The 11,995-nt window shown below is 29.1% G+C and overlaps 1 long non-coding RNA gene across 3 annotated transcripts; it reads left to right on the top strand.

Moving 5' to 3' along the window:
- Positions 1 to 1,717: 1,717 nt before the first annotated feature.
- LOC114396030 lies at positions 1,718 to 5,501 on the top strand. Of its 3 annotated transcripts, XR_003663194.1 has the most exons (8): positions 1,718 to 1,823; positions 2,254 to 2,554; positions 2,655 to 2,900; positions 3,142 to 3,743; positions 3,831 to 3,918; positions 4,537 to 4,572; positions 4,768 to 4,842; positions 4,963 to 5,501. It is a non-coding gene; the product is annotated as an uncharacterized LOC114396030 (long non-coding RNA). The 3 variants fall into 3 exon arrangements; XR_003663193.1 differs by lacking the exon at positions 1,718 to 1,823 and having other exon boundaries at positions 2,066 to 2,554; positions 4,963 to 5,500; XR_003663195.1 differs by lacking the exons at positions 1,718 to 1,823; positions 4,537 to 4,572 and having other exon boundaries at positions 2,066 to 2,554.
- The last annotated feature ends 6,494 nt before the right edge of the window (positions 5,502 to 11,995 follow it).

The following is an 11,995-nucleotide window of genomic DNA, read 5'->3' as shown; positions in this document are numbered from 1 at the left end:
TGATTTGTTTTTTTTTTGGGGGGGTAAAACAACATTTTTAACCTTAAATGCTAGGCTCTTCTATATTTTTAAGCTCTTCAATGAACCATGATGGAGCAGGTCATGCCAAGTCCGTGTTAAAATTTACCCAAATTTTGGCCCAATAAATAAAATAGGTCCCTGATCGATGTCCATCATGAGGGGCTTGCTATTTGCTTTCCCAAATTTCTATTTAAAGCCACAAGATTTGGTATTGCATATGTTGACGAAAATGTCCCCTGACCACATAACTATGTTTTCACTGTATATCTAGGCGAAATACACAATAAAAACTTATTTTCGTAGTGCAACATTTTTTTCATGCCTTACTATATAACAAAATATTGTTTATATTGTGTATAGGCACTCAATTTATAATGGAACGTTTCTATTGTGTAATTGAGAAAAAATTAATTTTGTAATTTGATATTTATCTTGTTTTTAAAGAAACTGAATTAAAATAGTTTTGCAAAATATTTTTCATAAATAACTTGATAAATATAAAACAAGTCATATTAAAATTATCATATAAATATAGATACATAATGCGACGTTGAATAACAAAATACAACAACCTTTCCAAATAAAAAATGTGAGAACCAGAATTTAGATGAAATTACTTGTACATTCGTCTTCATTGCTATTTTCCATGTGAAGAGCACAAAATAAGTTGAACATTTTTTTAAGACCAGAGAAAAGAGTATACTATTAATAACTATGGTGAGAATTGGAGCTCAACATACATGTGCAACACAATTCAAACACTTTAACATTCTCTTTTAAATATTTTTTTCTTGTGAGTGATTAAAATTTATTAAAAATTATTCATTTTGATGAATTTCATATTTAAATTACGAGATAAAATTATAAATGATAAGTGTGATTTATCAAAATTAATGACTTTTCAATAAATTTTGACTGGTCAATTGATTAAACAGAAAATGTTAAAGAAATATGAAAGAAAGTATTACTAACATTACATAGAAACTCCTTGATAGGAAAAAAAAAAAAGACATTAAAAACATGCCCGAAAATAAAAATGCAACAATCCTTTCCTGAGCATTATAATCTGGAGGTGACTTCATTTTTTCTGAACATACTAATTGGTCTTATTACCTCATACCAGCATTTTTCTTTACCAACAATCCCCAGCTCAAGTTTATGTTCTCAATGGTGCTACCTCTCATTTTCTTTGAAATACCAACAACAACAACATCCAAAGATATATATATATATATATATATACTCTAATAGAGAGTGTATTTACCTTTTTCATCAATATTTTTTAATAGTTTATAAATTTAAAACTCGTTTAATGTTGGAAATGCGTGCGCTGAATATCAACTCTTATACTAAACTCATATCTTGTTACATACCAAAAAAGAATAAACTCATATATTTTAATTGTGAAACATATATGTGACATTATTTTGCTCTTAAAAAGTGAATATTATTCTAGAATTATAAAAAATAATATTAATTTGGTTCTAAAAAATATGTGACTTATTTTTATACGAAGTTGGTGAATAATAGCCGTTCAATCTTGATCCACGGCAGATATGTCACATCGTAAATTGGAATTAAATCAGGCGTTCGAGATCATAGCCGTTAGATCTAAATCTAACGGTTCATATTCCTTCTTGCATGACATAAAAATTCCGACTGCACTAGATTAGATTCTCCGGTTTCCCTCCCAAAACCGGTTTTGGTTTCCAATTCTTCGTCTTCGTGTTGAATCTGAAGCTCTGTTTTCCTCGGCAATTTTTACGATCAGCTCTGTTTTGTTCTCCAGAAAACGAAGAAGGGTAAAAAAAAAACGCATTTTTTGTTTGTAACAATGGAGTTAGAGCATTTTCAAATTTACTGAAATATTTTATATGGAATTTTTTTTTCTTATCAGAAGAGAGATAAGACAACATTCTTTGTGCAGTAGCAAACGACTACTATCATATGAGGGAACCATTGATTCATCATTCCTTATGTGTGTACTGTGTAGTGTTTGTTCATGTGTGTGCATGTATGTATGTATATGTATCTGTATGAGCAGAGTATACTTGTGCTCATTCTATCCGCAAAAAAAAAAATTCTCTTCCTTGTTGTTTTGTTCTGTTTATTGTTGGCCCCCAGAGTTTTAAGCTTAGATTTAATGGGAATTTTGAATTGTTGATTGTATTTAAGTGAGCATATATGTTATACATTTTCAGATAATCATTTTGGCTTTTTTGTTTTTTCCAGCATACTTGTTCCTATGTTCAGCAACCGTAGTAGCAGTCAGTTTAGTCAACAAGAAACAACATGTCTTTTGTTGCTAAAAGAAATCCTTGTGTGTGGAATGTAAGATAATATGGGATAAAGTTGGAGAATCTGATTCTCAAAGGGATGCAATGCTGCGGGAAATAGAACAAAGTGTCTGGATTTGTATAGAAAAGAAGTGGATGTAGCCAAACTATGTAGAGCACAAATTCAGCAAGAAATTGCTGATTATGTGGCGGAAATTGCTGGCGTCTGTGCAGCAATGGGTGAACAACCATTACATGTAAGTCTTGCTGGAACTCCACAATTGAGTGAATTAGCCATTTTTTTCTTGGCCACATGGAGATTTTTCAGTTGACTAGCTTTTATTGGTCTGTCCTCAGTTTGATCCAAAGGCTTGTGGAAGCTTGAAGAAAGCACGTGAAACAGTTGTTTCACAGCTTGAGGAGATGCGCAAGCTGAAAACCGATAGGAAGAAACACTTTTCAGAGGTCTTATATCAGTTGAAGAATATTTCTAGTGAGCTTTATGGCTCCATGGTGGCTAATGCTTATTCAGATGAGACCAACTTGTCTTTGAAAAGACTAGAGGAATTACAGAAGCAGTTACTTCAATTACAAAATGAGAAGGTGATTTCTGTCTTTAATTTTAATCATATATTATTTTTTGTCTAAACTTTTGGTAGACAGAAAACACATATTGTTCACGATGTGTTAAGCAATGCTGTGTGACTTATTGTTAATGCTTGAATAGATTTAGATGAAACAGTCATATTTGCTTTCTTCTAGACATAATCTTACAATCTTACCCTAAGAAAGAAAAACTTCCATAGGTTAATTTCTCTATGATTTTTCTTTTGAATTACGGCAGGCCAGTCGACTGAAGCAGGTGTCTGGCCAACTGAACACTCTCAATTCATTGTTTAGTCCTTGGTTTGGATGTCAAAGACACAATTTGTGAGATTTGCCCCACTATGGTTAATTCCACTGTGACAAAAGATGTCAGTGACAATACAATAAAGAATTTGACATCTGAAATACGAAGATTGCTGTTGATTATATCATTCTTCATTAATTGTATAATGATTCCACAGTATGTGCAATCTTAATTTAAAGCCTTTAAAGGATGCATGTTAAGTAACCAAGGCATAGGCCAGTCACAAGATCGTCTAGTGATAAATAATCATGAGCAGAAGAACAATGATATGGCTATTAATTTAAATTTCTTCCATAGGATTGCTTTAATTTTTTTATTTCTCAAGTATTTTACCAGTTTGTTGTTGTTTAACAAAGTGTGCCATGCATGTCACTAGTTGTTCTATCATCCATTTTGATAATCACTCCGCAGATCAAATTGATCACCTAATTACTAAGACAAAAGAAGAAGCTCTTAGCAGGAAAGAAATCCTTGAAAAGGTTGAGAAGTGGTTGGTTGCATGTCAAGAAGAAAGCTGGTTGGAGGAGTACAATAGGGTGATCCAGTGTTGCTATTGACATTATTGGATATTTCCTGCTTTATTTTTGTTTGCTTTATCTTTTTAATTACTGTGGTTTTTTTAGGATGATAATCGTTATAATGCTGGAAGAGGTGCACATCTTACCTTAAAACGCGCTGAGAAGGCCCGTGCTTTGTTAAGCAAAATTCCTGGTGAGTATCCCTTTATCATAATTAGTTCCTAAAATACTTTACTATCAATTTGCAGTGGCCTCTGGAATTTGGATCTAGTTTTACCTATCAAAATTTTGATAGGTGTACTGGTGTAGTATCGAGTATGTAACACCAACTTGATGTGGCTACACCCCATAAAGCTCAAAGTAGAGAAGGGGGTTGTCATAGAAAAACATTGTGTAATTGATTGAATAAGATGTGGATACAAAGAGCCCATTGTATATCTATAACAAGAAAAGAAGGGGGCAAGGCATACACTTTCTGTCTAAATGGATAGGAACCTAACAAACTCAATAGAACATAACTATTGTCAACTAATACACGGATGATTTAGTTACGACTATTACTAAACTAACACTATAGTTTCTATTATTATGATAAGCTAAATTTGGATAAAATATTGCCATGTGACATGGTGAAGTACTGAATTCAGCTTATTAACTGTATTTGGTTGTTTGTCTATTGTTAGCTGCATTATTCTTCTAGTGGTGATAATGTAAAGGAGTACCATGGACCAAGAGGAGTTAAATTTATAGTGTCTGAATTGTTGGCCTCGTCTTCATTTTCTCCTTTCTTTTAATTTGTATGTTGAAACAGGGATGGTAGAGGCAAGAAGAGTTTATGTATGATGGAGTAAGTATTTTTAACAAAATCATATGTGCAACCTCTATGAATTAGCCTACTAGATTTTATGAAATTTTGCTTAGGTAGACTTTCTCTTGGAAAACTTGTCCAAAGTATCACATTTGGCATATAACTCAATATCTTTAACCGGATGCATCTCATATCTTTAAATGCATTGTTGTTATCATGGATATGTGAGTGTAGAGCCGGCTACTTTCCATGCTTGAAGATTACAGCACCTCAAGGCAGGAGAAAGAGAATGAAAGGCAAAGGCAGAGGGTATGATCTATGAAGCAACACAATGTTGTAATAAAATACATAGTAGATGGTGTAGAATTTTCTTTTAGACAATTCTCTTGTTTCTACCCATTAATTGTTTTTGTGTCATATTAATTTTAGGATCAAAAGAAACTTCAGGGACAGTGATGGCCGAGCATGAAACACCACTTTTCGGTTCAAAACCCAGCCCAGCATCTAAAAGTGGGTACAAGGCTTCCAGATGTTCAACGGGAATTCCAAGTATCCGAAAATTTTCCATTACTGAGCCTGTGTTTTATCAGTAAATTTTTTTGGGGGATTTTAACATTTTCCCTTAAACCTATTTTAAAGCATTTAAAAGTGGTAATTTTTTTATCATAAAGAGTAAATGCTGTATTTGCAGTCCCTGCAAATAAAATAAAAAATACTCTTTTAGTTCCTAAAAAAATTATCTCCTTGTTATCTGTAAAATGTGTCAAGTGTATTCCCTGATTGTAACACTGTTTAAGGTGTTACATGAAGTAGAAAGGAATGAGCAAAACGAAATACAATTTTTATTAGCTACTAAAAATGAACATTTTTCTATTTGCAAAGATTATAAACATATAATATAGTAGTACTAGTGCATTCTATTGAAATTTTCTTATTTGAAATCAAGAAAATAGTAATTTTTTTCTTATATTTAAGACCGTATTATGTTTATTTATTTTTATCAAAAAAGTTGTTAATTTTTATTAATGAGATAAATTCAAACCCATCACGGCACGACCTCTCACACCCCCTTCTTCCTTCAATCAACTGTATTTATGACACAATAGATGTTTTGTTTTCCAATAAAGGCTTAACTAGAAAGGTACTCAAAATCAAAACCTTTTTTCTTGTGTTTAAATGCTTGATGTCAATGGAACTTTTAAGCAGGAAAGGATAACTCTAAAGCTAGTGGTCATTCAGTGACTGCAAGCAGTTCAGAAAACGGCATTGAAATTCAGTCATCATTCACTAGGAAGCCCCTCTCTCCTGTTTCTCCCGCAGTCCTATCTAAAGCCAACATATCAAATTTGGGTCATGATTCTCTGATGTCTCTTCTCAAATTATTCATATGCAATCTCTTTAAAACGACGTTCCATAATAGTTGAATTAATATTTAATACGTTATTCAATTTTAAAAATCATGAAAATAATATCATTTTAAAAGGGTAGCACAGGGACAATTTGAAAAAAGACAACAAAAAAGTCAAGTCGATCAAATTTTCAAGAAGACTATAGAAAATTACAGAACGTAGCAACATAGCAAAAAAGCCAAATTCTAACAGCAACTCCACCCTCCAGGCCATATATAGCTGGCGATGAAGAAAACATGACACCAAAGAATATGGCACTTCCAGTGCCTACCACTCCTTTGACTTTGGTCCCTATGTTGACTGCCAATACACCAGACAGTGTGTATTCTGGTGCTACTGCTGCTTCAAAGACTAGTCAATCATTTGAATATTCATTTGAGGAGGGGCTATCCAAAACCTATGCTCAATGATTCACAGTTTGGAGAGGAAATTCAACAATCAACACATGATTGTATGTTTGCTGACCAATTTTCTGCTTTGAAAATTGCAATGACAACATTGTGAACTTTTTTGGTGTTTGAGGAATACTGGTTTGGGTCTTCATTCAGCATAAGTGTATTTTGGTTGAATCTTTTTCAAAATTAAAGCAGGTTACTGTTATGAGTTTCGGCTTCTTCTTTTTTCTTTTATGATCACTTCAATATTGGCATCAAATATTCATCAATTTTATCAATGAAACCTTTTTTTTTAATCATATTTTTTTATTTATAAAATTTGAATTTGAAAACATAAACGATTCAAGCCTAGTTATATTATGCATGAACCAATGTCATACGGTGTCTCCACTTGATCCATCCAATTAATACTTTTTTTTATTTAATCCAAGATACAGTGTAAAAATGGGGGCTCTTTTCTTTTGGGCCACATGGAAATAGATTGGTTAAGCAATTTTTTTTTATATTTTTATTTGCGCTGAACCTAACCGAGCCTTCTAGTTCTGCTACTAAGTAGCTCTAATTATAAACTTTTGAAAAAATGTTAACATACTGATTAAAGAATTAAAATAATAAAATTTAATTAAAAATATTTATTATATCAGAAATGTAAAAATATAATATTATTAAATAAGTTTTTGCTATTTTTAATATTTAAATCGATATGTAAATTTTGTTTTACTTTTTCTTCATTTTCAATCAATTCGATTGGAGCATAATTAGTTGGTTTCAGAAATATTAATCGTAGAAGTCAGTCCCCAGTTTTCTCTTTTGGGTCTAAAGTCAGTCCCAATAAATGCTATCAAAATAATTTCAACCACGTTTGACAATCTTTTATTATTATTTTAAATAATTTTTTACATTATTTGTTCACATTATTGTATATAATAAAATAGTCAGTTTTTATAATTTAAGAAATTTTTAATTTAATTAAATATATAGTATGAGGAGGGGGGATATTATACGAATATACGCGAATATAGTGCATATATGACATTAAAAATATTTTAATATGAATGGGTGAGTGACTCAGGTGACCAAATATTATTGCTTTATTGACATGATCATGGCTTTGGATTTCCTGTCGTACAATGTCGTTTCTAATCTTCGGGAATGTCGGCTGATATGTTTTATTTACTCTTTTCAATTTATTAAGTTAGATTTTATTATATGTTTTTTTTTTACTTATTGAGTTTTATATAGTATATAATGTTGATTTACTCGTAATATATTAGAGGAGGGATAAAAGATTTTAAGCATCAATCTAATTTAAATTGAGAATTAATCTCATAATTAATTAAAATAAAGGCATTAAAAATAAATCAAAATTTGCATGATAATTCAGTCTACCACAAATTTAAGTAAGTTGGATTGGAAAAAATTTACCTATTTTAATTATGCATAAAATATTAATCAATTCACTTAGAACTCGATTACCACGAGTTGATTCTTGATGGACTAAATTAGTTTGGTAAGATGCATATTAATATTATTTAAAAATAATTTCTTGTCACAACACAAGGTTAAACTTTTTTTTCTCACTCTTTTTTCTTGATTAAATTATTCTTCTTGTATTTTTTTTACGATCAACAATAAATCAAAGTCATTGGAATGTTTTTCTTATAAAAAAATCATCTTTTAATTTTTAATTTTAGATAAACTAATCCATTTAACCCATCAATCCATGATTGAACAATTCATAACGGATTGAGATATGTTGATTCACTTTTATAGCTTTAAATTTTATGGAACAACTCCAAAAATTAAAACTTGTAAAAATGTCTCTAAATCTCTTAATATGATTAAAAAGATACATATTGAACCCCTTTGTTTCAATTTTTTAAAAAGAGACATTTTTGAAAGAAAAAAACACTTTAGAAGTTTTTTTTTTTACATTTTGATTCAACTTTTCAAAATAATCAAAAGTTAAAAAGAATAAAAAGTCATATTAAAATAAGAAGTTACGTTAAATAATTTCTCATAAAATAAACAAATTAAAAAAATAATTTTTATAACATATTATTTCTGCTTTTTTAAATATATGAAAAAATAACCACTAAAATATTTTATATCAAAATTATTTTTTATGTGTAGCAAATTAGCCCATTATTATATACCAAAAACAATACAATTGTTATGATACACTGGTCCAAAAAAACACTTTTATAAAACTAAAATTAGATTTTAAACTCAAATTTAGAGCAAACAGATTGTTTTTAGAATAAAATAATTTTACTTCTCAAAATAACCCTTCTATGTTGTTTGGACATCAAAAATTAATATTGAAAACTCATTTTCAAAAGATCAAATCAATGTCAAAATTAGTAATATTAAAAGATTTTTCAAATTATCTATCATTATTCATTAAAGGACAAATCATGTATATTATTATTTTTATAAAGTAAATCCATCAAATTTTTCCCCCTCACAAAATACAGAGAGTGTTTGATTTGTGTCCAAATTTGAAAATGTGTTGGTGGGTAAAATATAATCATGTAGGGTTTTGAAGCAACAGAGCATGTGCAGAACAATATCCAGAGGAGAAGAGATAAAGTGACCTAGTGTGTGAGGGTAGGTGACTATTGACTAAATGCCAAAGAAACCTAAGACAAGGGTAACTGCTTGAGCTTGTGACTGAATCCACAATCCCAAATCGGTCTCATGGGTGTTCGACACGTGGCACAAGGACAATCGACCTTGGACTTTATTTATTGGAGCTTTCTAGAAATGTACCTACACTACACAGCCACACTTTGTTGAATTTCAACCCATTTCTATTGTTGTAAACAAAAGCAAAAGGCTCAATTCTTTATTGGTAAAATCCTATCTTAAATCATGAGGTTTGAAATGAATTTTGAAGCATAGAGATTCCACACTCGATTGTAAAGATAAGAGCATTGAAAAATGGTAATTAACTTACTGAGATATTAAACTCACTCAATTTTTTAATCATTGTTGGCAATTGTTTGATCTACTAGAAAATTATTAAACTTTATGAATACTTTTTAAATTTATTAAAAAATATAAAATGATTTCATCTATGACTTCTAACAATATTTAAGAAACATTGTTAATATAATTTTGAAAAAAACTTGAGGTCTAAAAGGAGATAAAAAGATTATTATTGTTCTTCTTTTTATGCTTACTGCTTGTGTTTGACCTGACCAACTAATGACATAATTCTATAATTTCAATTGTAATTTAGAAATTTTTTGAATTGAAAACTAAAAAGGCAAGGATAAATTAAAGATGTCGTCGCGAAAACCTCTTCTCTTAAAATTTCAATTGTAATTTTCAATTTTTTTTATTAATATCAAACATAAGAATCATAATTTTTCATTTTAAGATTCTCAAAATGTAAAAAAAAAAAAATGGTCTACCAAACGTCGAATATGTAATGAAAAACTGTTTTCACCAATCAAACAACGTTTTCCTAATTTTTAGTTTTTAAAAGCTAAGAACACTTTTTAAAGGTAAAAATCAAACACACCTAAAAGAAGTGATTTTGCTTTTCACGCTTAGCATAGAGAATTTCACTGGGCAAAGTTTTGTGTATTTATGTTCGACTAAGCGTCATCATTTTTGCGATAAGCGTGGGATAACCCTTATTAATTCATGCTTCTGTGCTTTGCGCGTGATTTCTATTAGTGCAAAATTAATAAGTTGTCATCAGAGAAAGTTTGAAACAAAAGAAATATAAATGGAGCTCTCTTATGACACCTTCTTCATTTCTTCACCTTTTTTATGTTACACATGTCTAGGAAAAGCTAAGCTCCCTATTATTAGGGTTGAATGTAAGGAAATTGAATTCTATGAACTCATTTTCATATTTTCATATCTGTTTATGCTTTAATATTCAATATTATACTTCTATGCTTTATTTAATTTTATGCTTTGTTGTTGGAAAAATATCAGTCTTAAATAATATTCATTCGGATTCAGTGACTTTGTGAAGGTCTCCCTCATTTTAGACCATTAGATTAAATTTAATTTGAACAGATTAGATTTTATCATTTGTTTAAAAAATATTTTTTAATTTAATAATTAACTTAGCTTTTATGTTTTTTATACTTTAAAATCATAAAAAATACTTTTGAATGTATAAATTAACTGGTACAGAATTATTATAGTTTAACCAATGTTCTCTAAAAATCATTTTAGAGCCTGCCTATAACAGTCGTAATTCAGTTAAAGTTGGATTACTTTCGAAGAAAGATAACAAAGAAGTGTATAAAAAAATCATCAAATATTTTATGATAATTCTTAAATTGTAGATTTTTTTCTTGCTAAAAAAATTTCTAACAGTTTAATAACTATATGAAATTTTTGACAATCTGAACAACACTAAAGAATACATTAAAATAAAATAATTTTGTGCTAGTTATTTATCCACTTAGTAATATTTATTATTATTTTAAATTATAAAAATCTAAAAAATAAATTAATAATATCTTTCAAAACAAATGACAAAATTTAATTTGAACCATCAGATTAATATAATGTACTAAAAATAAGACCAAATACTCTCCCATCACCACCTAAAATATGTTATACCTTGAAATATTTAGACTCTCAACGTAATATTTTTTTTTAGCTTGACTAACATCAATCTGTTTACATAATTTAACATAGTCTAAAATTAACATTTCAGTCTTCAATATTATTATATTTTACATGTTATATTTTAATTAAAGATCATTTCTATTAATACATATGATAAATAGTTACCATAAATTAGTTTACAATAGATAACAAAATTATTAACTTTTTAGAACAAATATCATTCAAATTTTCACATCTTCAAATTCATAAACTTTCTCACCAATTTTTGCAAGTTATGCTCTCTAGTGTTGCTCTACATTATTCATTTTTAACAAAATCATCCAACGCTAAGTGATGGATCTTTATTCATCTTTAACTCAAAAATTTATAAGAACATAAAAATTACTTCCATTCTTTTTAGGAAATGTATTATTTTCATTTTAAAAATGTGGACTTCTTATAACATGCAATTTTTGTTTGTCTAAATATTTTTATAAGATTTTAATTTTTATTGGTCTAAAGATATATGACATCACATTCAGAATAAAAAACGTCCAAGATATTTTGTAGTTAAATATTCCTCACAAATGTGTTTCGTCTTCAAAATATACGACCCAGTGAGCCGTATTTTTTCATGATATTTTAATTACTCTGGATTATTCTATAATTTTATGAAATAATAATAATAGTAATAATATGAAATGTCTTTGGGGTAAAATATCCTTTTTCTTTATTTCTCTTTCCTAAAGTTAAAAAATATTTTTCTCTTTTTTTCACAGACTAGGCAAGTCAATTGCTCTTTCCCAACTACAATGACAAATGTCCACTGTCACGTGCCAATGAATCCTTTCAGATTTCAACACAAGTAGTCAAGTATAACAGGTAACATGCAATAAATATACCTTTTTTTTGTTTTCCTTCTTTATTAGATCATGCAACTTCTGTTTAGATCATAAATAACCAATATTACCTAACCTTACCCCTATGTGATGTTATCTATTACTACCGTGGAGATTTTTTTTTTTCAATCTATTGCATTAAAATATAAATAAATTTTAATTAATTTTTTTAATGATA

Source organism: Glycine soja, chromosome 18, assembly GCF_004193775.1.
Source record: "Glycine soja cultivar W05 chromosome 18, ASM419377v2, whole genome shotgun sequence".
NCBI classification, from domain to species: Eukaryota; Viridiplantae; Streptophyta; class Magnoliopsida; order Fabales; family Fabaceae; genus Glycine; species Glycine soja.
The sequence above is the reverse complement of the archived record's forward strand: the minus strand, read 5'-3'. Positions and strand labels throughout refer to the sequence as shown.